The sequence below is a fragment of the Lithobates pipiens genome, unplaced genomic scaffold, assembly GCF_037356315.1.
Source record: "Lithobates pipiens isolate NorthernLeopardFrog02 unplaced genomic scaffold, aLitPip1_a1.2 Scaffold_13, whole genome shotgun sequence".
Classification (NCBI taxonomy): Eukaryota; Metazoa; Chordata; class Amphibia; order Anura; family Ranidae; genus Lithobates; species Lithobates pipiens.
The window spans coordinates 22,392,342-22,415,682 of record NW_027507718.1 but is presented as its reverse complement, the minus strand read 5'-3'; the positions used below and the strand labels follow the sequence as shown (position 1 = coordinate 22,415,682).

At 43.2% G+C, this 23,341-nt stretch overlaps 2 protein-coding genes across 6 annotated transcripts in view; both read left to right on the top strand.

The window, feature by feature from the left end:
- Positions 1 to 23,341, top strand: part of LOC143973969 (beta-1,3-galactosyl-O-glycosyl-glycoprotein beta-1,6-N-acetylglucosaminyltransferase-like) — an 82,046-nt gene that overhangs the window by 7,094 nt on the left and 51,611 nt on the right.
- The window catches only part of LOC143973968 (beta-1,3-galactosyl-O-glycosyl-glycoprotein beta-1,6-N-acetylglucosaminyltransferase-like), a 71,035-nt gene that overhangs the window by 7,106 nt on the left and 40,588 nt on the right, over positions 1 to 23,341 (top strand). The window contains exon 2 of one of the 5 annotated variants that reach the window (XM_077474905.1): positions 6,399 to 6,463. The exons of the other annotated variants lie outside the window; for them this stretch is intronic. The gene's annotated coding sequence lies outside the window, so the exon portion shown is untranslated. The remainder of the gene's footprint in view (positions 1 to 6,398; positions 6,464 to 23,341) is intronic. 5 annotated transcript variants of the gene reach the window in all.

The window sequence follows — 23,341 nt, the reverse complement described above, 5'->3', positions numbered from 1 at the left end:
ACCAAGGTTCCCTTTTAAAGTATACTGTAAGTTCACCTTCTAAAAGGTGAACTAATACCCGACACTCTCCCCACTCCCCCCAGTCCACGCTACATGTGGATGATTAGATTTCATTACCCATGCAGCCAGTGCAGCGGTCTGGGGATTTGAAAGTTCTAGCCGTCTTCCCCTTTTTTCCTTTAGGGATGCCGGGATGGATCAATGTGATTGTTATTGGTCAAAGCAGTCACATGCCAGTGCTGACCAATCAGAATCCCTCTGATGTAATGCCACAGTTCTGCAGACTGTGTAGCTGCCTGGCCCTACCTACAATATGAGCAGGCAGTTACACTGTGACAGGAAGCTCAATAAGAACAATAAACTAACAGTCGCAAAGTTTTCCATTCACAGAAGACTGTAAATGGATGATGCAGTGTGGCAGGCAGAGCCCCGCACAGGCATTTTTTTTTTGTCAAAACGGGAGATCAGGGGGGAGCTGGGTCTGGTGCATCCGTAACATGTTACACTCTGAATATGGCTGTACTATGGCTGTAACGTGTTACACTCTGAATATGGCTGTAACATGTTACACTCTGAATATGGCTGTACTATGGCTGTAACGTGTTACACTCTGAATATGGCTGTAAAGTGTTACACTCTGAATATGGCTGTAAAGTGTTACACTCTGAATATGGATGTACTATGGATGTAACATGTTACACTCTGAATATGTTACAAAAGGTAAACTTATCCTTTACTATAGCACTTGTTTTTCTGGTTGGTCTAACCTGTAACCCATTTTTTTTAACTGGTTTATCCTGTGGTTATCTTTCAACTTCTTTTAGCAGACCAGCAAAGATGACAGAGAGTTCAGACAAATCATTTACTGCTGACCTCTAATGGTCGGGTTCTTTTTTCCTCCATTTGTGTTATTTTGACAGGCATCCCTTGAGGCTGTCAAAGTACAATGGCCATGTGGGAGAAGTGTCCATCCTACACTGTGCATTGTAGTTGGGGCTTTCTGTTTACCCTGCAGGCTGAATGGGAAAAAAAAATATATATGTCTAGTCCGCTTTAGTGTTGCCGATCTCCTTTTTAGTCTTTTTACAATTACATCTCATCTACATACACTTCAGTGGCTGCTGCTCATCGTTGTGCAGGTTCCACTTCCAAATGATTTCAATGGGGTTGATTTACTGAAGAGTGAAAAATCTGATGCAGCTGTGCATGGTAACCAATCAGCTTCTGACTTCAGCTTGTTCAATTAAGTTTTGACAATAAAACCTGGAAGCTGAGTGGAGCTGCACCAGATTCTGTGTGGATCAGTTTTAGTAAATCTCCCCTAATGTCTGCACAATCCTGCTCAGTGATCTGATGCACAGCTACTTCTAGTCTCCACTGATGGTGACATTGCAGGAGAATAATTGGGAGATGGCAACAGTGTTATCCTTCAACAGGATGTGCCAAAACCAGGACCTTCATGGCAGGATTAACAGTTATTTTAACATAAGCTGCAGGTTTTAAAAGCTTGAACATGATTTTTCTAATTAAGTTGCATGAGATTTTAGTGATTGGGTTCACAGTACATTTGTTTCAATGTATAATTAACCTCCCTGGCGGTATGATTATTTCAGATTTGTGGTGCTGAAAGCGGTACAATTACTTTGCATGGAAATTTGGCGTTTTGGCGTCCTGTAATTCTTAGGAATAGCTCACTTAAATCTGTCCAAACCAGAGTCTAGTAGACATCCCGGGTATGATAAAGTTTGAAAAACGAAATCCATAAATTATATAATAATAAATAACTATAAATAATTATACCAAAAAATAAAAATGATTCAATAATGTAATCAAATCAAAAACACAGAAATTTGCTCAGTTGCAGAATTGTCGCTGTCATTACTTTTCAGTATTTGATGACGGATCTCCCCACAAATCGCTATCACTCAATTCTGCGAGTGATTCTAATTTATTATCGCTGTTTTCTAGCTGGTCTAAAACCATTTTTGATGTAAAGGGACAGTTTTGGTTGCTATGGACAATCTCCAGTTTCCAGGCAGAAAGAAAAGTTTTTATAATATAAAACTGCATGCAGGGCACTGGAGAAACACTAGGGACAAAAGGGATGTGAAATAATTACATACAGCAATGTATTCCATAAGATTACATTATACTGTATGTATACTGTGTGTTTCACTTTTTGAATTTGGTGCCGAACTCCGTCCCCGTGCATCACAACGCTCGCAGGGGACGGAGATCGGCACCATGATGAATCGAGCGGAGGACGAGCCTCTCACACTGCGGGGGACATCGCTGGATCCAGGGGACAAGGTAAGTAAGCTCTTCCTGTATCCTGAGATGCGATCCAGAGTCTGGCTTGGGGTTACCGCTTTTGGATCTAAAATTCCACCCCGAGCCAGACTCGGGAATACCGCTAAGGAGGCTAGTTTTATTTTTTATATCTTTTGGATAGTGGGTGGGACATCTTCCACGACAGCCCTGGAGACCTAGGGCTCCTCCTACCAGGACAGGAAACACGTTAACCCCTATCAGATAAAAGGGCGTTCCTCCAGGCCCCATGTCAGTATTACTATTTCCTCCGGAAGGGGGGGTAACATGTTTCCTGGAACTGGTTCCCTAGGTCTCATGAGCATGGGTCCTGTGGCATTTTGGGGTGGTATTCCTACCTTCTTCTTGGGTCCCAAAGTTGCACATCCATCAAGGGAGTAGGCTTGTGGCTGCTGTCCCTGCTTCTCAGTGCATGTGGAATGCTAGCACCGCGGTGTACACCAGAGCTCTGGTCTGCGATCCATATGGCAGCAGTCAGCTGTTCTCTCCCTGTTTAAACAGCGTGGCTGGAGTGTGCGGGGGAAGAGAGGAAGCCGCGCACGTGAAGTACCCAGTGGGGTCACTTTCAGGGAGTGTGACGTCCTCTTTCTGTGATGACATTCTTTTCTTTTTTGCATTAACCGCTTCAGCCCCAAAAGATTTGGCTGCTCAATGACCAGGCATGGTCATTGAGCAGTTGCATGAGATTTTAGTGATTGGGTTTACAGCACATTTGTTTCAATGTATAACTAGTAGTAAGTTTATTTTTTTATTTTTTTATTGCTGTCTGGCCACGGTTGGTGAGATTCGACTTTTCTATACATCATGCTTACCATTATCACCGAAAGTGAAGGAAAACATCAAATGTTGGGTTGTTACCGATGTGGGAAAAGAGGAGAAACTTTCCAGCAGGGACACACTTCTGCTTTGGCTATGGGACAGGAAGTAAGGCGAAATCTCCATAATGAGACTCGGAATGTAAAAAGTAAAAAATAAAAAAAAAAAAAAAAAACCTTTCCTTACTCTAGAATATTTGTTCTACTGTTAACCACTTTTTTTTCCTGTGCTAGAGCCAAAAGACAGCTTCTCACGCAGGCCTCTAGTTCATGGTTGTCTTCCCGTGCACCCCCTGGGGCACGCATCGGGCGAGCTCTGTGACCGCTGGGTCCAGGCTGAGACTGCCACTCGCCACTACGCAGTGGGTCTGTCTTGATGTGTGGCTTTTCAGGACACTTTGGATGTTTGCTACAATTGTTTAGCGCATACACTATCTCCCTTCCCGACCTGCACTCACATCGGTGGGCACAGGATTAGTGCTCCTGCATAGACTGAGCAGCTCACATTTACATCTTTTGGTTCGCTGTGTGATTTGGACACAGTTGATCACAGATCGGGGTAAAGGGACAATCACAGCAGCCCTTTACCATGTGACTGTCTAATCAGATTTGCTGGCTATCAGCTCTCCTTTCCTTACACAGAAACAGCATGTGAGGACAGGAGAGATGATCTGACAGGGCACAGTAAGTACATTGTTTACACTGATCATTAGTGAAGAGGAAAAATTACTTTATTTGCAAAACTTTTTAACAGAAACTGAGAGAAACTTTTTTTTTTTTTTTTCAAATTTTTTTTCTTTTAGGCTGGATTCACATATGTGCGGTGAGAATTCCAGCTCCGTTTGCTCTGCGAAGAGTTCCCATAGAAGATTATGTGCCTGCAATTCACACCACAATGCCCAGAAAATGCACCTGTTTTTTGGGCATTGCGGAGTGCGATTGCAAAACACATGTGAACCAACCTCATTCAAATGAACATATTTTAAAATGTCCTGCGAATTGGAAGCGGTGTAAGCAGCATACATGTAAACCTAGCCTTAGCCCTTGTATACGCGGTCGGACATTTCAACAACAAAATCCGTTGGATTTTGTCCAACAGATTTTGTCTGAAACTGGTGTTGCATACACACGGTTGGACAAAGTTGTTCGTAACGTGATGACGTTATTTCGTCACGACAGGACTACGTTCAGGCTAGTAGCCAATAACTTTGCTCTAGGAATTTGTTCTGAGCATGCGTGGCACTTTGTCCGATCGGAATTCTCTACAAACAATCGGACAAAGTCCGATCGGATCATGTTGTCGGAAAATTTTATAGCCCAGCTCTAAAACTTTGTCGGTCGGAGATTCCGATGGAAACAGTCCGATGGAGCCCACACACCGTCGGATAATCCGACAACACGGTCCGATTGGACATTTTCCGTCGGAATGTTCGACCGTGTGTACAAGGGCTTACCGTATATACTCGAGTATAAGCCGAGATTTTCAGCCTCTTTTTTGAGGCTGAAAGTGCCCCCCTCGGCTTATACTCGAGTCATCGCTGTCTGCCCGCTCGATCAGCGTGTCGAGCAGACAGACAGCGGCCATTCTATTCAAAAGCCGCGCCTCCGGCTCCGCCTTCGCCTGTGATAGGCGGAACACTGAATTTCCCAGCAGCCTGTGTTCCGCCTATCACGGACATCGTATCATCCTCGTACTACGGACGAGGATGATACGACGTCTGTGATAGGCGGAACACAGGCTGCTGGGAAATTCAGTGTTCCGCCTATCACAGGCGAAGGCGGCGGCGCAGCTTTTGAACTTTACAATGGCCGCCGACGAAGAGGGCACGGGACGGCACGGCACGGGACGGGACGGGGGCAAGGCAAGGCACGACACGGGACGGATGCAAGGAGGCAAGGCACGGGACGGAGGCAAGGAGGCAAGGCACGGGACGGAGGCTCGGGACAAAGGTAGGCTGGACACACACACACACACACACACACACACACACACACACACACACACACACACACACACACACACACACACACACACACACACACACACACGGATGGAGACACACACAGGGATGGATGGATGGAGACACACACACACAGGGATGGATGGATGGATGGATGGAGACACACACACACACAGGGATGGATGGATGGATGGATGGAGACACACACACACACAGGGATGGATGGATGGATGGACACACACACACACAGGGATGGATGGACGGACACACAGGGATGGACGGACACACAGGGATGGACGGACACACAGGGATGGACGGACACACAGGGATGGACGGACACACACACAGGGATGGACAGGCATGTCTCACCCTCGGCTTATACACGAGTCAATAAGTTTGCCAGTTTTTTTGGGGGTAAATTGGGGGCCTCGGCTTATATTCGGGTCGGCCTATACTCGAGTATATACGGTAGTCTTTTTGTGTTAGCAAAAAATAAAAATACGCAGTGGTGATTAAATACCACCAAAAGGAAGTTTTATCTGTCTCTAAAATGATAATTTAATTTGGGTACAGTATTGCATGACTGCGCAATTGTCTTTCAAAGTGCAATAACGCTGAAAGCTAAAAATTGTCCTGTGCAGGAAGGGGGTGAAAGTGTTTGGTATTGAAGTAGTTAATGGTTCAGTCAAACCGAGTGCACTAGGATTGTACTGAGCAGTCTTACTCGGCTCAGTCTGAGAATAAGATAAGGCAAAAAGCCCCCTTCCTTATACAGTATCTCACAAAAGTGAGTACGCCCCTCACATTTTTGTAAATATCTTGCTATTTCTTTTCATGTGACAACACTGAAGAAATGACTTATGCTGCTAACATGTCCCATATGCTTGTGCCAATCAAAAAGCGAAACAAAAAAATGCTGCGCTATCCAAATGTAATCTTGTGGTTATCGTACTAAATACTAGTACTATTAACTACATCTAGATAATAATTACCCTCTTATGCGCTTAATAAATATGCATAATATTGCAATCCTATGCGATTAAAATTTGCAATCATATGCAATACTCCCAGTGACAGCCTGTGTACCATACACTACTCTGTGTACATATATATTACAATCGTATGTGATGGAAAATATGCAACCCTATGCGATAATTGCAGTAATAACCTATAAACTTGTACAATTCTCTATAATAAGTAAAGTGCACCAACATAAAATCAATATAGAATAAAGTGAACTGTGTTTAAAGTGCTCTTGTGCCAAAATATATCATGCATTAATGTGTCTACACAGGAACGCAACATGAAGTCCATAATTCCTTATCCATTCTTCTGGTTATCATTACAGATGATAAAACAGTAAGTGCTCCTGTCCACTCTTTTGTGTGCCCCCTTAGTTGTATGCTCTCACCTTAGAGCAGTGAATCTCAACCAGGGTTCCTCCAGAGGTTGCTAGAGGTTCCTTCAGCATTTGGCAATTTCTGCCTCTCAGTCAAGTTCCCACGGACACCATTGATCTTTTTAACTATCTGTAAGGAGGTAATTCTTCCCAATGGCCACAAGTGTAAGGACCATTCTTCCCACTGACCATCACACTAATGTATCATGAGTTGTAGATTTCTAATTTTTAGCAGGGGTTCCCTGAAACCGGAGAACTATTTCAAGGGTTCCTCTGTGTTGAAAAGGTTGAGAAAGGCTGCCTTAGAGTGTGTGACCTTGCACTTAAGCTCGATCAAATCAGCATTCAGATCCTAGGATGGTTACTTGCACAAATATTCATATAGAAAACAGAGGAAACTTGATGGTGTGATGCCATTTTAAAATGTATTAGAAATTACAATCTTCCCTATAATAGGGTACTCACGTTTTATAGGTGCTAGAGCGCACCACTCTATACAAGCCAAACAATCGTTAAAGCACTGTATTGGTGTATCCTCTCCTGCACTGAGAACACTGCCACTGTCTCACACACCATCCTGTCCCCTCCCCAACGCGTGTTGATACAGGCAAATTGCTTATTTTCTCAGGAGGAGTTCTATTGGACGGCTGAGATGTCAATCATTTTATAGTGTCATCGCAGCCATTTTGTTGAAGATTGCGGACAATCTAGTTGTTTTAATATATGCTCGCTGCCATTTTCTGATAGGTCAGAGCGCTCTATACTATGCATACTGCATGCCATGTAATGTGACAAAGTATATTAAAATGGTAGTAAACCTGCTGTAACTTTTTTTTTTTTCCTGACCTGCAAGGAAAAATACATAATGAGCTAATATGCACCGCATACTAGCTCATTATGAAATACTTACCTTAGAACGAGGCCCCCGATATCTCCGATGATCCACGCCGAGGGAGCGGACATGTTCCCTCACCGTGTCTTCTGAGTATCGTGACTCTGGCGCTGTGAGTGGAAGGAGCCGCAATATCGTCACTCCCGCGCATACGCACGGGAGATTTCTTTCCGGCAAAGTCCAGCGTCTGCCGGGCTTTCAGCCGAAAATACCCTGCGCTTTTTTTTTTTTACCTACAGGTAAGCCTTATTATAGGCTTATCTGTAGGTAAACGTTAAAAAAACACTATACAACCGCTTTAACACACAACGGCTTAATAACGTCAATAAGAAAATAAATTAATGAATACTGATAACTTAAAAGGCACTCTTCAGCCTACTTAATATAAATATATATATAATATTTTAATATTTTATCTCTCTATCCCTCTGCAAACTGCATTCAGGACAGTGTATACGTCACACTGCATTGTAGTGGTGTGCACTGGAAAATAGAGCTACATGCAGTACAGTGTTTCCCCCCCCCCCCCCCCCCCCCCAAGTGCAGAGGGTTGACAAACTGCCAGATCACTGTGCGAGTAGAACTTGTGACATTTAAATAAAGTTCTCACAAAGAAAAGTAATCAATGTGATGTGTGACTTCCAGGGCATGATGTAGATAAGGTGAGGGGGGTTAGAATTTTGGTCAGGTTTTACTGCAGCCAGGCTGCATTGGAAAGATTCCTTCAATTCCTGTCTGGTTAAAAGGTTGTCCCCTAGGACAGGAAGTGAGGGGAAATCTCTTCCAACAACAACACACATAAAGTAAAAATAAAAGAATCGTATAACCTCTGTCAGCTTTGTTTGCCTCTTGCAAATTTTCCCTCACTTCCTGCCTGGCAAAACATTGTCCCCAGAGCAAAAAGTGAGGGGATATGTCTCTGTGGCCTCATTTACACTTGCAGTTGTGGGGTGGTTAGAAACGGGCAGTTGAGGTATGTTTTTTACTGCCTTCTAACCAGTCCCCCTTAAACTGCAAAGGAAATAAATGGGGGTGTATAAATGCCATTTAAACTCCCTGTCATGTTGGTTGGAGAGTACGAACACCTGCAAAACGTGACCCAAGGGAATGGGGCTGCACTATAACCACCATGCAAGTGCATTCGATGCTCACTGTTGTAGTGTGGGCTTTTAGGGGTTAAAGCAGACAGTGAGGCATGGTTCACACCTAAGCAGGTTGCATATTACAGGCACATTTTGCATTTTTTTAATACATATTTTTGATCCATTGAAGTCTATGGAACCAAAAGCAAGAAAAAAGTCCCTGGCCGGGTCCATAAAATGCACAGACGTGAACTACATCCATAGGAAACCATGTTAAATGGACTGTTGTGTGTTTCTGCAAAACTGGAAATGCACTAAACGCCATACACGTGAACCAGGCCTGAGGAGGAAACTTAATGCCTTCTCATCACCTGTCAAATGCTCTCTGAAAAGCTGTCCACCCTGGATTGCTTATCAGAGGGTGATGCTGTTGCCTAACAGAGCCCCGGATAGCAGTAAAACATGGGTGCTCAACTTGTGGCCCCTCCAGCTGTTGCAGAACTCAAAGTCCCATCATGCCTCTGGGAGTCATGCTTGTAACTTTCAGCCTTGCAATGCCTCATTGCAACAGCTGGAGGACCACAGGTTTGTGAGCACAACCTGACCGTTTTTCTAACCTTTCCCTATTTTATAAAAAGAAAAAAATATGGGGGGATATATATAAACTTTTATAGCATGGTCATCCTGATAATAAAAATTGATTTATTGTATAGTCTGTAAATTTTGTTTTTATCACACATGCAATTCACTGATAATGATGGGTTTCTCTTCTTCTTTTTTTTTTTTTTTTTCATCTATTTCCTCTTCCTGTTTTTATGTCAAAACAAATGCCCAGCAGATTCCAAAAGTAGTGTAAACTCAAACTGCTGAGCAGAGCTAGTTTATCTTTTAAAAACATAAGGGGGTACAAGTGTGTACAGTGGTCCCAGAGAGTGTCTGCTGTTAGCCCGTTCTATTGCTGAAATGATCTCCAGGGAGGAAATATGAATCACCATCGCGGGCTGCATGCTAAAAATAAACCCAGAGCAATTTCAAACCTGTGCAGATGGGCATGCGTTTAGTTAGAAAACTTCACAATCACAACTTGGTAGTTCACGGCAATGCATAAGGTCAGCAAATTGGCTGTGTATTCGTATATTAACATACTTTATGTAAAATATGCGTAAATGTAGGCTGAATCCTTAATTATCCTCTTGCTGTCAGTAGAACGTTTACATAAGCGGTCTGGACTTTAGATGGTTAAAACATGCCCACACTGCAGTAGTGGTCGGGAGCTTGGTGTCATCTATTTTATTTTTATTTTTTTTTATCCAGTGACTGTCTTTTCAGTAAAAATGATCTGGGCAGCTGCAGAACCACCCAATTGCTTTTATTGCACTAGTACACACAATGAGATTATCGGACGAATTATCATCAGTTTATTTTTTTGGATACTAGTCTCATATCAAAAACGAATAGGTAACTAAAGTACCAAAATTCTTTTACGAAAATAAAAATATAGAAGTTGTATTTGTATTGTATTTTCAGACGAAAACTATACTGAGTAAACGAAAATTGTACAATCTCTGGTATCATACGAGAAAATATTTTTCGTGTATGTCCCTTGTTGTGGACAAAAGCTGTGTACTAATGATCAAAATATCGTACAATCGCTGCGAAATCTGTATTTTTTTTTTCTTTTTTTGTACGATATTCTGATCTTGTGTATTGGGCTTAAAGAGGGATTCCACTTACAAAAAAATATTAAAAGCCAGCAGCTATAAATACTACAGCTACTGACTTTTAATAAATGGACACTCGCCTGTCCCAGGGTCCTGCGATGTCGGCAGCCGAGACCGATCGATTGCTTGGCTCTCGCCATTCTAGGTGAGGGAATCAGATAGTGAAGCATTGCGGCTTCACTTCCCGGTTCCCTACTGCGCATGCGCGAGTCGGGCAGCGCAATAGGAATGGTCCGCGCTGTCTCTGGGACCTGTGTGTGTCCCAGCAGACAGCGCGGGGGGACAGGAAACAGCATAGACTCCCGTGGGAGTCTATGCCCGGAAGTGGGTGCAAATATCTGTCTTGGACAGGTATCTGCACCCCCCTCCCCCTTGAAAGGTGTCAACTGTGACACTGGAGGGGGGAGGGATCCGATGAGCGGAAGTTCCACTTTAGGGTGGAACCCCGCTTTAAGGCCCCATTCACACCTCCCAGCGTTTTGTAACTTGAAGTTCAAGGCTCCATTACATTGGAGGAGGAAAGAAAACAATTCTCTATAGAGATGGTTCACAAGTTACCTAAAGCTCAAAACCGTTCTGGAGCTTTTGTAGCTCAAATCGGGCAGATTGATGCATTTTTTGATCCATGGAAATGCTTGATTTAAAGCATGTTTAAAGCATTTTTCTGCTCAAATGCAATCATTTTAATAAAAATAAATTAATATTAAATAGAAATACATAATCACAAATAATTAATAAAACAAAATATAATAACCCTAATCTTAATCTGTAAACCTAACACTATTAACCCCTAATCCTTAACCTAATAAAATAAAAAATACCCCTTAACACCTTACAAAAAAATAGTAAAATAATAAAAAAATTAAAAAAAAGGGGAGGCAAAAGTTGAAAAGCACAGCTACAAATGATGAAATGCATAATATTTTTCTCAATTGGCTAATAAATAAAAAAAAAAAAAAAAAAAAAACTGCCAAAGCTAAAAAATGCTCATACAAACACCCCAAAACACGCCTGAAAAAAACGTTTAAAAATGCAACGCTCAGGTGTGAATGCAACCTGAAGGTGCCCAGGCTCTCGTATTCCCTCAGGTAGCTCAGGGCCACAGTAAATGATTTCAGGATGGAGAGTGGAAAAAGATGAGGAAACATCCATTGCCTTCCATCTGCTCTGTGATCAATGAATATGGAAGTTCTCAGCTCTGAGCATTTCCAGTTCCACAGCTGTCATAGTCCTTGCCGAAAAGGGTAAACAACTTAAAGTTCTCTGGTTACAGGGGAGATATCGGGGGTCTAATAGGCTTAAGGGTTGGTTCCCACTGCTGCAATGTCAGACATTGCATGTGATTCGCACCACACTGCTGTGCAAATCGCATCCGATGTCTGTGCAATGCGAATTCAGCCATACAGATTGTATAGCCGAATTTGCATCGCATTCAGACCAAGCTCATGCAGGACCCTTTTTTTTTTTTTTTTTTTTTTTGATTCGCACCGGAATTGTATCATGCGATCTGATTCCTGTCCGAATTCAGTTCGCATATGCAAACCGATCTGGTGGTGTCATTAACTCCCACTCCACTCCCAGCGGTTTGGATAGGACAGTGTGAACTGTCTGCGAGTCAGGTGCTATGCGAGAACCCACAGTGGATTTTCAGGGTTTCCGCGTCGCACCAATGTGAACCAAGCCTTTTAGGGCCATCAGATTTGTCACCTGCCCATGATCTCAATGGCGATAACACTAAATGGGGGGGGGGGGGGGAGAGAGAATGTTGACACATGGAAAAAAAAATGCAGCCCCATCTTTTTTTATTTTACCAAAAAGATTGATGATATGTTTGTGTGCACTAAAATGCATGCAAGTGTATTTTTTCCCTTAAAAAAAAAAAAAAAAATGTATAGATATTTGATGAGCTTTTGTGCAAATACAACTGTCTCCCTTTTATTCTACAGGGCTTCTGCTTTCAGAAAACAAATATTTGGGATTTTCTCACCAAAAATACAGATTTTGTGCTTGAAAAATGCAAAAAGTCATTGTGGACATAAAGTAGATAAAATGGCATACTTCTCATATGCACACAAAATGTGGCTCATTACTGTCTAAGGTAGGGATCCTCAAACTACGGCCCTCCAGCTGTTGCGGAACTACACATCCCATGAGGCATTGTAAAACTCTGACATTCACAGAGATGACTAGGCATGATAGAAATTGTAGTTCTGGAACAACTGGAGGGCCGTAGTTTGAAGACCCCTGGTCTAAGGCCTCATGCACATGGGGCGTCTCTTTAGCCCCTCTGAATACCAGAAATCCTGTCAGAAAAAAAGATGCTTTAAAAAACGCAGTAAAAACCGTTTATTGCAAATTGGCGCATACAGCATTTGAGGCTTAATGCATTCTATTGGCCAGAATATGAATTTATTCTTGCTGTCGGAATACAGTCATGCTCATGAGCTAGATGCATCTAGTATTTAGGAACATTCTGTGGTATTTCTGCTCCTCTCCTGAATGCAGTGTTTGTTTGTTTGTTTTTTGTTTTTTTTTCCTGCCTGTAAATGTTCCTCTTCTAATACCCCTGTAAACGTCAGTGTGCATAGACACACAGGCTTACATAGAGGTGCTTTTGCAGGTGAAAAAAACCCACCACCAAACATCTGTAAGCCCTTGCACACAAATCCGTCGGATTTTGTCTGAAACTTGTGTTGCATACACACGCTCGGACAAAGTTGTCGGACAATCTGATGGTACATGACGTTATTTCGTTAGGACGGGACTATGTTCAGGCTAGTAGCCAATAGCTTTGGTCTAGGAATTTGATCTGAGCATGCGTGGCACTTTGTCCGATCGGAATTCTCTACACACAATCGGACAAAGTCCGATCGGATCATGTTGTCGGAAAGTTTTATAGCCCAGCTGTAAAACTTTGTCCGTCGGATATTCCGACGGAAACAGTCCGATGGAGCCCACACATGGTCGGATTATCCGACAACACTGTCCGATCGGACGTTTTCCGTCGTAATGTCCGACTGTGTGTACAAGGGCTAAGGGTCAGTTCACCCCAGACGCAGTTCCGTTCGGTTCCGTGTGTTTTTTCCTGCACTAAAAATGCATGCACCTTGTTTTCCATGTATTCCAATGGCTCCAGTTCACACCATGCAGTCAGTTTCCCGTCAGTTTCTGGTGCAGAAACTGACCGTAAACTGACTGTATTGGTGCAGAAAAAACGGAACTGCATCTGGTGTGAATTGGCCCTAAAATCAGCATGAGGCCTTAAACTGCATATTTTATAGCAAATACTAAAACTAGCTAGCTACCTGACTCAGAGACTATTGCGTCCTCCTCCTTATCTACCTTGCTGTAAATCAGCAGATGAACAGTCCCCATCATATGAGATACCATGAAATCTAATCACCATCAAACGCACATTAAATCTTCTCCATGAATATTGGACTTTCTCTTTATGCAACTTACCCCAGATAAAAGGCAACTGGGCCATATTGTCTCTTTTAAAGTGTTACTAAACCCAGGGCCCTGCATTCACTATATCTGGTCTCCCACAGTACACAGAACATGGAAATGCAATTATTTTAGTAAATATAAACTGCTAAATACCTTCTCTTATCAGCCATATGTAGCAGTTGTATGACTTCTTTCAGTGTCTGGTTAAAGCATGTAGGAGGAGATTTCATACCTGACCCTCTGTCTTGACAGTGCTGATTGGCCCTGTGCTGATCACATGCACTCCCAAGGAAAAAAAAAACTATACACACAATACACACCAAACTGAGCATGTGCAGCTGGACTCCAGTAACGGTCTTATCCGGACATCTTTTGGAGACCATGCAAGAAGGGGAGGATCAGAGAAGATGGGATCAAACAGCGTTTTTACACAATGTAGAGAACTAACCCCTTAGGTTCCACAGTGATTATAACAAACATGCTTTAGGCCTCTTTCACACAGGACGGATCCGTGAACATCTGCTTGCTCAGCGTTGTAAACCCTCAGGGTTTTTCACCTTAATGCATTCTATGCATTAAGATGAAAAACCTTCTGTAGTGTAGCAGCCCCCCAGATCCCCCCTTTTACTTACCTGAACCTGGTCTTTCCAGCGACGAGAAGGAGCACACCAGCTCCAGCCGGTGTCTCTGGTCCTGATTGGATAGATTGATAGCCATTGGCTCCCACTGCTGTCAATCAAATCCAATGAAGCAGGAGCCGGGGGGCGGGGCCGAGTCCTGCTGTCTGTCAATAGACAGCACGCCTGCACAAGTGCCCAGAGGGAGAGCAGCTCTCCAAAAGGGCACTTGAAGAGGATCCAGGAGCGCTGCTGAGGGACCCCAGAAGACGAGCGGAGCCACTCTGTGCAAAACCAACTGCACAGAGGAGGGAAGTTAACATGTTTGTTTTTTTGCTTTTTCAATTAACCTTTTTAGATATCCTTTAACATGGTTTCCTATAGCTGTAGTTCACATCTATGCATTTTATGGAAAAGGCCAGGATTTTTTTCTGTTTTATTTATTTATTTATTTATTTTTTTTGTTCCATAGACTTCAATGAATCAAAAATGTGTATTAATAAATGCAAAATGCACCCGGAATATGCAACCTGCATAGGTGTGAATCGGGCCTAAAGTTATTTAAAGTGTTATGAAACCTAAAAACTTTTTTTTACCTTTTATGCATTATTTTAATTAAAGTAAAAAACTTTTCAGTTTCTCTGTGCCCCCCTTCCTCTGTGTGAAGAGTAATGTCGAGTACACACAATCGGAAATTCGGCCAGCGAAAGAAAGATGAGAGGTTTTAGTCGGAAAATGCCACAGTGTGTATGCTCCATCAGACTTTTGCTGTCCGAATATCAGCCAGCAAAAGATTGAGAGCATGTTCAGAATTTTTCGGCCAGAAAAAGTTCCTATCTAAAAATACGTTTGTGTGTATGCAATTCCGACGCACAAAAACTCATGCATGCTCAGATTCAACTTGGAGACGGAAGCTATTGGTTACTGGCTATTAAACTTCTTTTTTCTAGCCCCGTTGTACGTCACCGTGTTCTTGATGGTCGGAATTTGGTGTGACCGTGTGTATGCAAGACAGCTTGAGCAAAATTCCATCGGGAAAACCATCAGAGCTTTTTCCGACCAAAATTCCGCTCGTGTGTACGCGGCATTCGAGATGGGAGAAGAGATCAGTGCTGTGCAAGGCTGCATCTATTCTCCCCTCTTTTCCTTTTTACACAGCATTCGAGCGGCAGCAGGAGCCATTGGCTCTTGCTGCTTGCTGTCAGTCAGATGCAGTGAAGAGGAAGTGGGGGGCGGGCCTAAGTCCTGTTTAAGTCTATGGAGCGCGGCTCCATAGACGCACACATCGGAAATGCAGACTACACTCTTCCCATAGCCAGCGGCTGGCTATGGTAGTCCCAAAAAGAAGAGGGGGAGGCAAGATCACCACCGGACAGAAGAGGATAGCACTGCACAAAGCAGGTAAATATAACAAGTTTGTTTTAATTAAAAAAAATTGACTTTTAGTAACACTCTCAGAGCATTTGTGCACATTGTATATTTAGGTTGGCTTTACACTGCCCTACTGTGCTCTTGCTAAGGCCCCGTTCACATTCTGTTGCCTGAAACTCCTGTCTCTCAAAAAAAAAGTACATAGTAGCTTCTTTTTGGCAGATTAAACATTTTTGGCCCCATAGACCTCAATTGAAACACCTGACTTGAGCATTTTGTCGCTTGTTCTCTGCTCAAACAACTCTCCACACCTAATTTCCTTTTCCTCTCCTCCCCCTAGTACTTTCTATTGGTGAAACAAAAATACCTGAAGCTGTAAAACGCTTGTAATACGCTTCTTAAACGCTTTAACAAAAGCTTAAAACAATGCCAGTAAATTGATATGCACAGGTGGGGTAGGAGCCACGCTCTTTTTGTGTAGGTTAGCTGTGCTTTCCAAAAGACATCTTTTGAGGTATTGCAGTTTTTGCACAGTTTCTGAAAGCACGCAAAAAATCCATACTGCATCTTTCGTGTGCCCTAACATATTATACATTGGTTTTTTTTTTGGGACACATAGGGCTTTATTTGGTAACAAATCTGAAAATGTATGGTTTTTATTTACGTATTTATAATTGGGGGTGGAATAAATAGTAAACCAGAAAAACTTGCATTTCCTGTTATTTTATTCCCAATGCAACAGAACGCATTTTCTGTTGCGTGGGTGGGGTGCCATTCAGGGACCTAAAGTCACTCGGGAGAGTGAAGGTCCCCTTTAAAGTGCATGTAACCTAAAAAATATTGATAGGACCCAGCGGCAGCCAATCAGCGGGTGCGGCGGTGGCCACCGTGACCCATCGATCGTTCAGTAGAGACACAGAGCAGCGGTGTGCCGATGTAAACAAAGCGCACTCTGTTCTGTCAGGGAGGAAGAGAGGGATCGTGTTTTATTTTTATATATATATATATATATATATATATATATATATATATATATATATATATATATATATATATATATATATATATACACAGTGGTGTGAAAAAGTGTTTGCCCCCTTCCTCATTTCTTGTTTCTTTGCATGTTTGTCACACTTAAGTGTTTCGGAACATCAAACCAATTTAAACAATAGTCAAGGACAACACAAGTAAACACAAAATGCAATTTGTAAATGAAGGTGTTTATTATTAAAGGTGAAAAAAATCCAAACCATCATGGCCCTGTGTGAAAAAGTGATTGCCCCCCTTGTTAAAACATACTATAACTGTGGTTGTCCACACCTGAGTTCAATTTCTCTAGCCACACCCAGGCCTGATTATTGCCACACCTGTTCACAATCAAGGCATCACTTAAATAGGAGCTGCTTGACACAGTAAGGTCCACCAGAAGATCCTTAAAAGCTACACATCATGCCGAGACCCAAAGAAATTCAGGAACAATTGAGAAAGAAAGTAATTGAGATCTATCAGTCTGGAAAGGGTTATAAAGCCATTTCCAAAGCTTTGGGAATCCAGCGAACCACAGTGAGAGCCATTATCCACAAATGGCGAAGACATGGAACAGTGGTGAACCTTCCCAGGAGTGGCCGGCCGCCCAAAATTACCCCAAGAGCGCAGCGACGACTCATCCAAGAGGTCACAAAAGACCCCACAACAACGTTCAAGGAACTGCAGGCCAAGCTGGTTAGCACGGGAGGGCGTGACAGCGTCATGACGTAGGGGGCGCGGCCTCGGAGCTCGATCCTCCGCGTCCTCCCCGCTCTCCCTCGCCTCCCCGCTACTCCGCTACATGGACCGCAGCGTGCTGATTACAAGCACGAGACTAGCAGACTGGCCGCAAACCCGGACGCGAGGTGCAGTACGTCGGAGGAGCTGAGCGGACTGGACAAGGTGACAAAGATGCCGGGGACATGAGGTACAGCACCGCTGGTTCCCGCTCGCTAGACATTCGGCTCACGCTCGCTGAGTAACCTGCATTCCGGAGGAATCTCGTCCTCGTCCCTGCCAGCACTCCCCAAGCAGCATAGAGGTGAAGAGACCGGACCTGCTGAGAGAGCAAAACTGCCGGTGGAAGGCTGAGACAGGAAATTCTGGACTAAACCAGGGAGGTGGTAAGCCTATTAGCCTGTGAGGGCTCAACACAGCTATATAGTAGTTTTGCATGTTGCTATTCGTGAGTGGAGTGCTGTAGCAGCGGCAGGGGGAGGATGTCAGTGGTTTGGAGAGTGTCACAAGAAATGTAAGGACTTGGTTGTGACCCCCCACAGGGAACTCTGGAAGAGAAGTACCTGTACCTGATGTGGAAATTATGCTGAAGATCTTATCTAACTGCTAAGGAGTTATTTGTATTGTTGAAGCTCTGGTTCTGTTGAAGATTCTATGGTCAGTGAGCTCCCCCTTAGTAAACAGCGTAAAAAGGCAGAGGAAAAGGAAGGGGAAAAGGGAACCGTCCTATAGACTGAGCGGGAAGGAGTAACCAAAGTACCTAAAGTGTCCATTGCTTTATGCCGGCCCTGAGATGAAGAAATAGAGACCGAGAGGAGAACAATACTGACTGTGAACTTGCTTAATTGGTGTCTTGGCAACATTGGAAATTACGACGGGGTACCCCGAACGTAAAAACCTTCCACGGATTAAGCAGACCCTCCTTTTTTCCTCTTTTTTCTGCTTGTTTTTTTTTTTTTTTTTTTTTTTATATTTTTATAGGGGGTCGATAAAAACTCACTTATGGTCTTCACCCGGACTTTTTCTCGATATTGCTCTGGGGTGTATAGTGTTGTTGGAATTAGTATGAATTAATGTGGAGACAGACGTAGATTTGGTGGCTACTGGGGAATCCCCCCGTGGTTTCTCTCTTTTTTTTCTATTTTTTTTTTCTCTATTTATTTATTTATTATTTTATTTTTTTTTTCATTATTATGAAGGGGAAATCAAGTAAGACGAAATCAATTACCCCAGTCACAAGCCCGGTAGGGATCCAGAAATATATGGCGGCAAATTCTACCATAAGAGAAGAGGAGATTGGGAGCCCTAGAGTGGAGAAACCGGTGCGGGTGGGAGCTAGTAAGCAGAGAGGGGGGGAAAGCAGAACAGAGAAGAACATCCCCGCTAAATCTTTGGAGACCCAGAAAAATGGAGGGGTGGCACAGGGGGCGGCGGGAAGACAGGAGGAAGTGCAGGAGGAAGGGAGGCGAGACACGGAGGAAGGAGGGATACTCCCGGGAGGCTATGGAAGAGCGTCACCTGTAGAACAAACCTCACATTTGAAAGAGATGCTCGGGGAGATGTTCGCAAAAATGGAAACCTCCCTCAAGGTAGAAATCGCCACAATAAGGGTAGATATTGGGCAAGTATTGGGGAGAGTAGAGGAAATAGAAAATAGAGTTGAGACCCACGAGCAGAAAATAGAGGAAATACTAGAGCAGGTTACAGCATTAAGGAAGGGAAATAGGACATTACTGCATAAGTTAGAAGATCAGGAAAATCGCAGTAGGAGAAAGAACTTACGGATTAAAGGGCTCCCCGAGTCCCATAATAGCTTGACACTTAAGGAAGTAGCTCAACAAATCTTCAACCCACTGTTAGATAGGGAAATCTCAGAACCTCTAAGAATAGATAGAATCCATAGGATAACACGATCTTCAGGAAGGGGGTCAGAATACCCGCGAGATGTAATGGTGAGGTTCCATTATGTGGAGGAAAAAACTCGGGTGATGGGAAAGATTAGAACCAATCCAGGGCTGTCCTATGGGGGTGCAGAACTCCAGATTTACTCAGATTTAGCAGTAGAGACCTTAAGGAGAAGAAGACGACTTAAACCGCTTACAGAGATGATGATGGCAGCAAATATCCCGTATCAATGGGGATTCCCATCATGCTTAATTGGGAAGAAAGAGGGAAGATCTGCGGTCCTCCGTTTTCCGGAGGACGTACAGGATTTCTGTGAGCGGTTAGGTATAAACACCCCTCCGCAGTTAGAATGGGAAAAGGAAGAGGAGGTAGGGGTGATAGGGAAAATCGTCAAAAATGGAAGGACACAGGAACCCTGGACTAAGCAGAGAGGAAGGGGGACAATTAGCGGTGAGCGGACTTAGTGGGGGACGGGGGGACTGGGGGGGAGGGAGGTGAGGGAGGCGGGGTCTCCTATGGTTGTGGGCCGGAATTAGCCCTAGGGATACTATGGAGGTGGGTCGATCAAGTTGGAAGATCGTCCAGTACCATAGGAATAACGGGAAAAGGGTTGTCTTATCCAATCTTTTGAGATGTTCCGTTATAAGACAGGGGGGGAGGGGGGAGGATGAGGGGGGGGATCTCTCTTTCTTTTTCTTTTTTTTCTTCCTTTTTTTTTTTTTTTTTCTTTTTTTGGGGGCTCTCACTCGATCCTTCCTTAGAGCTGTAGGAGTAGATCCAGCTGGGTCCATTGGACGCGTTAGAGAAAGAGGAAATTAATATTCGCATCAAAATATGGAATTATTGAACGTTGTTACTTATAATGTAAGGGGGTTAAATACAAAAAGGAAAAGATATAGGATTAATGATGAGTTAAGACATATGGGAGCAAACATAGTGTGCCTCCAGGAAACACATATAACACATATTTCAGGAATTAGGATAAACACAGGGGATTTTCCGGTGTGGATACATGCGGATTCCCCCTCTCCTTACTCCAGAGGAGTGGCGATTGGCTTTGGTAAAGCAACGAGATTTGAATTAGAAAAGCGTTTAGTGGACCCAGAAGGGAGATATTTGTGTGTAAAAGGGATGTTACAGAACATGAAATGTACTATTGTAAATGTATATGCCCCGAATAAGAATGCTGACAAGTTCCTAAGGAAGTTGTTAAAAAAGATAGAAGATTTTAAGGAAGGGAACCTGATCCTAGCAGGCGACCTGAATTGGAACATGGATGGGAAGAAGGAGAAGGGCAGGGAAGGAGGAAGCAGGCCACCCAATGATAAACAAAGAAAGTTGGTAAAGGCTTTGGCAAGCTTTCAATTACAAGATGCTTGGAGGGCATTACATCCAAGGGATAAGGACTATACCTGCTTCTCCCCGGTACACGGCACTTTCTCCAGAATTGATTACATCTTTTTAGAGTATCAGCTCCTATCAGCATTAAGGAAGGCTGAAATAAAATCAATAACGATTTCAGACCATGCGCCAGTAATAATCCAGTTAGAGATTAGGGGAGTATGTGTGTCGGGAACAAGCTGGAGGCTTAATGAACTATTGCTTCAGGATAAGGAATCAATTAATAAGATCGAACAGGAAATGGAACAATTTTTTAGGTTGAATGATACTCCGGGAGTCTCTGCCCCAATACTGTGGGAGTCTCATAAAGTTGTAATTAGAGGTATACTAATCGGGATTGGAGCGGGAAAGAAGAAAGAGAGGGAGAAAAAGAAGCGGCTACTGTACGAGGAGATACAGAGAGAGGAACAGAGTAGGAGGAGGGAGGGTATCCCGGAGAGTCAGGAGCTGAAAAGGATGAAGAGCGAGTTAGAAGAGTGTTTGGAGCAAGAGAGGAAGGCTGCTTATCATATGTTAGAAAAGGAGAGATATCTCTGGGGAAATAAATCAGGAAAATGGTTGGCCAGGAGGGTGAAGGAAAAAAAAAATAGAACCTTTATCTCAAGAGTAAGAGACAAGAAGGGAGAAGTACAAATTATGCCGGATAAGATAATGGATACGTTTCATGCATACTACAGTGCCCTCTATAATATTGGAAATAATAAGGGGGGCGCGACCCGAGAGGAAATAGGTGACTACCTGAGGGGGTTAGATTTACATAAACTAACGCAAGAGGACATGGCCTCACTAGAATCTCCAATTAAGATTGAGGAAGTTGAAATAGCGATTAAAAATACAGCAGTGGGGGGATGTCCGGGGCCGGATGGGTTTCCGATTCTATATTATAAGAAATTCCAAAAACAACTCGCGCCAAAATTATGTGAGTACTTTAATGTGGTGGGGGAGGGGAGAGGTAAGTTTAGGGAGGAAACAATGCTGGCACATATGGCACTAATCCTGAAGGAGGCAAAAGATCCTATGGCAGTTGAAAGTTATAGGCCAATATCTCTCTTGAACTCAGACATTAAGCTGTTTTCAAAAATTATTGCGGAGCGATTGAGGCCCTATGTGCCGCATTGGGTTCAGAAAGATCAGGTGGGCTTTGTTCAAGGGAGAGAAGGGAGAGACAATACCCTGAAAACCATTGTGTTGATGCAGGAGGCAATCAGACAGGGAGCCCCCACGGTACTTGTGTCGATCGATGCTGAAAAAGCATTCGACAGGGTTAGCTGGGGCTTCCTGTCTGAGGTAATAAGGCACTTTGGAATAGGTGAAAAGATGAGAAGATGGATAGAGGCCCTATATGACCGCCCTAAAGCCAGAATAAGAGTTAATGGATCCCTTTCGCGCCCCCTAGAGTTATTCAATGGGACGCGACAGGGCTGCCCCCTCTCCCCGCTTAATTTTGTAATGGTATTAGAGCCCCTCTTGGCAACCATTAGAAAAAGTATTAAAGTATTGGACAAGGAGTATAAGATAGCAGGCTTTGCCGACGATCTTTTACTCTATATGACCAACCCGAGGATTTCTATCCCGGGAACTATGAAAGAACTTACGAAATTCGGGGAGGTCTCAAACTTCAAAGTGAATATGTCAAAGTCTGAGATATTAAACTTAAATCTATCAACAGTCGAACAAAAGGCGCTCCAGGGGAAGCTGCCGTTTAGATGGTGCCCAAAAGAATTAGGGTATCTGGGAATTAATTTGACAGCAAAAATGGGAGATCTGTTTGAGGCCAACTATATCCCTCTCCTTAATAAAATTAAGCAACAACTGAGTAAGATCCAATACAGAGCCCTCTCGTGGACGGGAAGAGTAAATGTTATAAAGATGTTTATCTTACCGATATTTACATATACTTGCCAAATGATTCCTATTATATTATCCCCAGCGTACTTAAATAAACTTAAAACTATGATCAGAAGATTTATATGGAGGGGAAAGGTAGCGAGGGTGGCAACTCACATCCTGACTAGAAGTAAAGAGAGAGGGGGGCTGGCCTTACCCGACTTTAAGAAGTATTACGAGGCTATTATGATATCACGTGTTACGGATTGGATATATAATGGAGGGGGTAAGGACTGGGCAGAATTAGAAATTAATTTAAGCACAAAGAATTTAGGAGAATTAATATGGATACCAGCAAAAACTAGAGAGTTAGCGGCAAATACAAGCACACTCACGAAAAATACACTGCGGATTTGGGACACCATAAATAAGAGACATGGGTGGTTACACAATTCACCATATATTCCGCTGTTGGATAATATTTTTTTTAGACCAGGGCAGGAGGAGTATATATATTTTAGTAGATGGGCTGGGAAAGATAGTATTAGATTACACGAGGTTATGGTAGGGGATAGATTATGCACATATGAAGAAATCATTGGGAAATGGGGACATAAACCCTTGGACAAATGGAGACATTCACAATTATTCTACTTTGCCCAGTCCTTGCCTCATCCATTGAGGGGTAAGGAGAAGTTGAGGCCCTTCGAAAAACTATTCGCGAACCGGAATAGTCTGGTAAAAAGAACAACAAAAATATACAAAATTTTGTTAGAAGAAGAGGGAAATAAATATCCTGAATACCTTG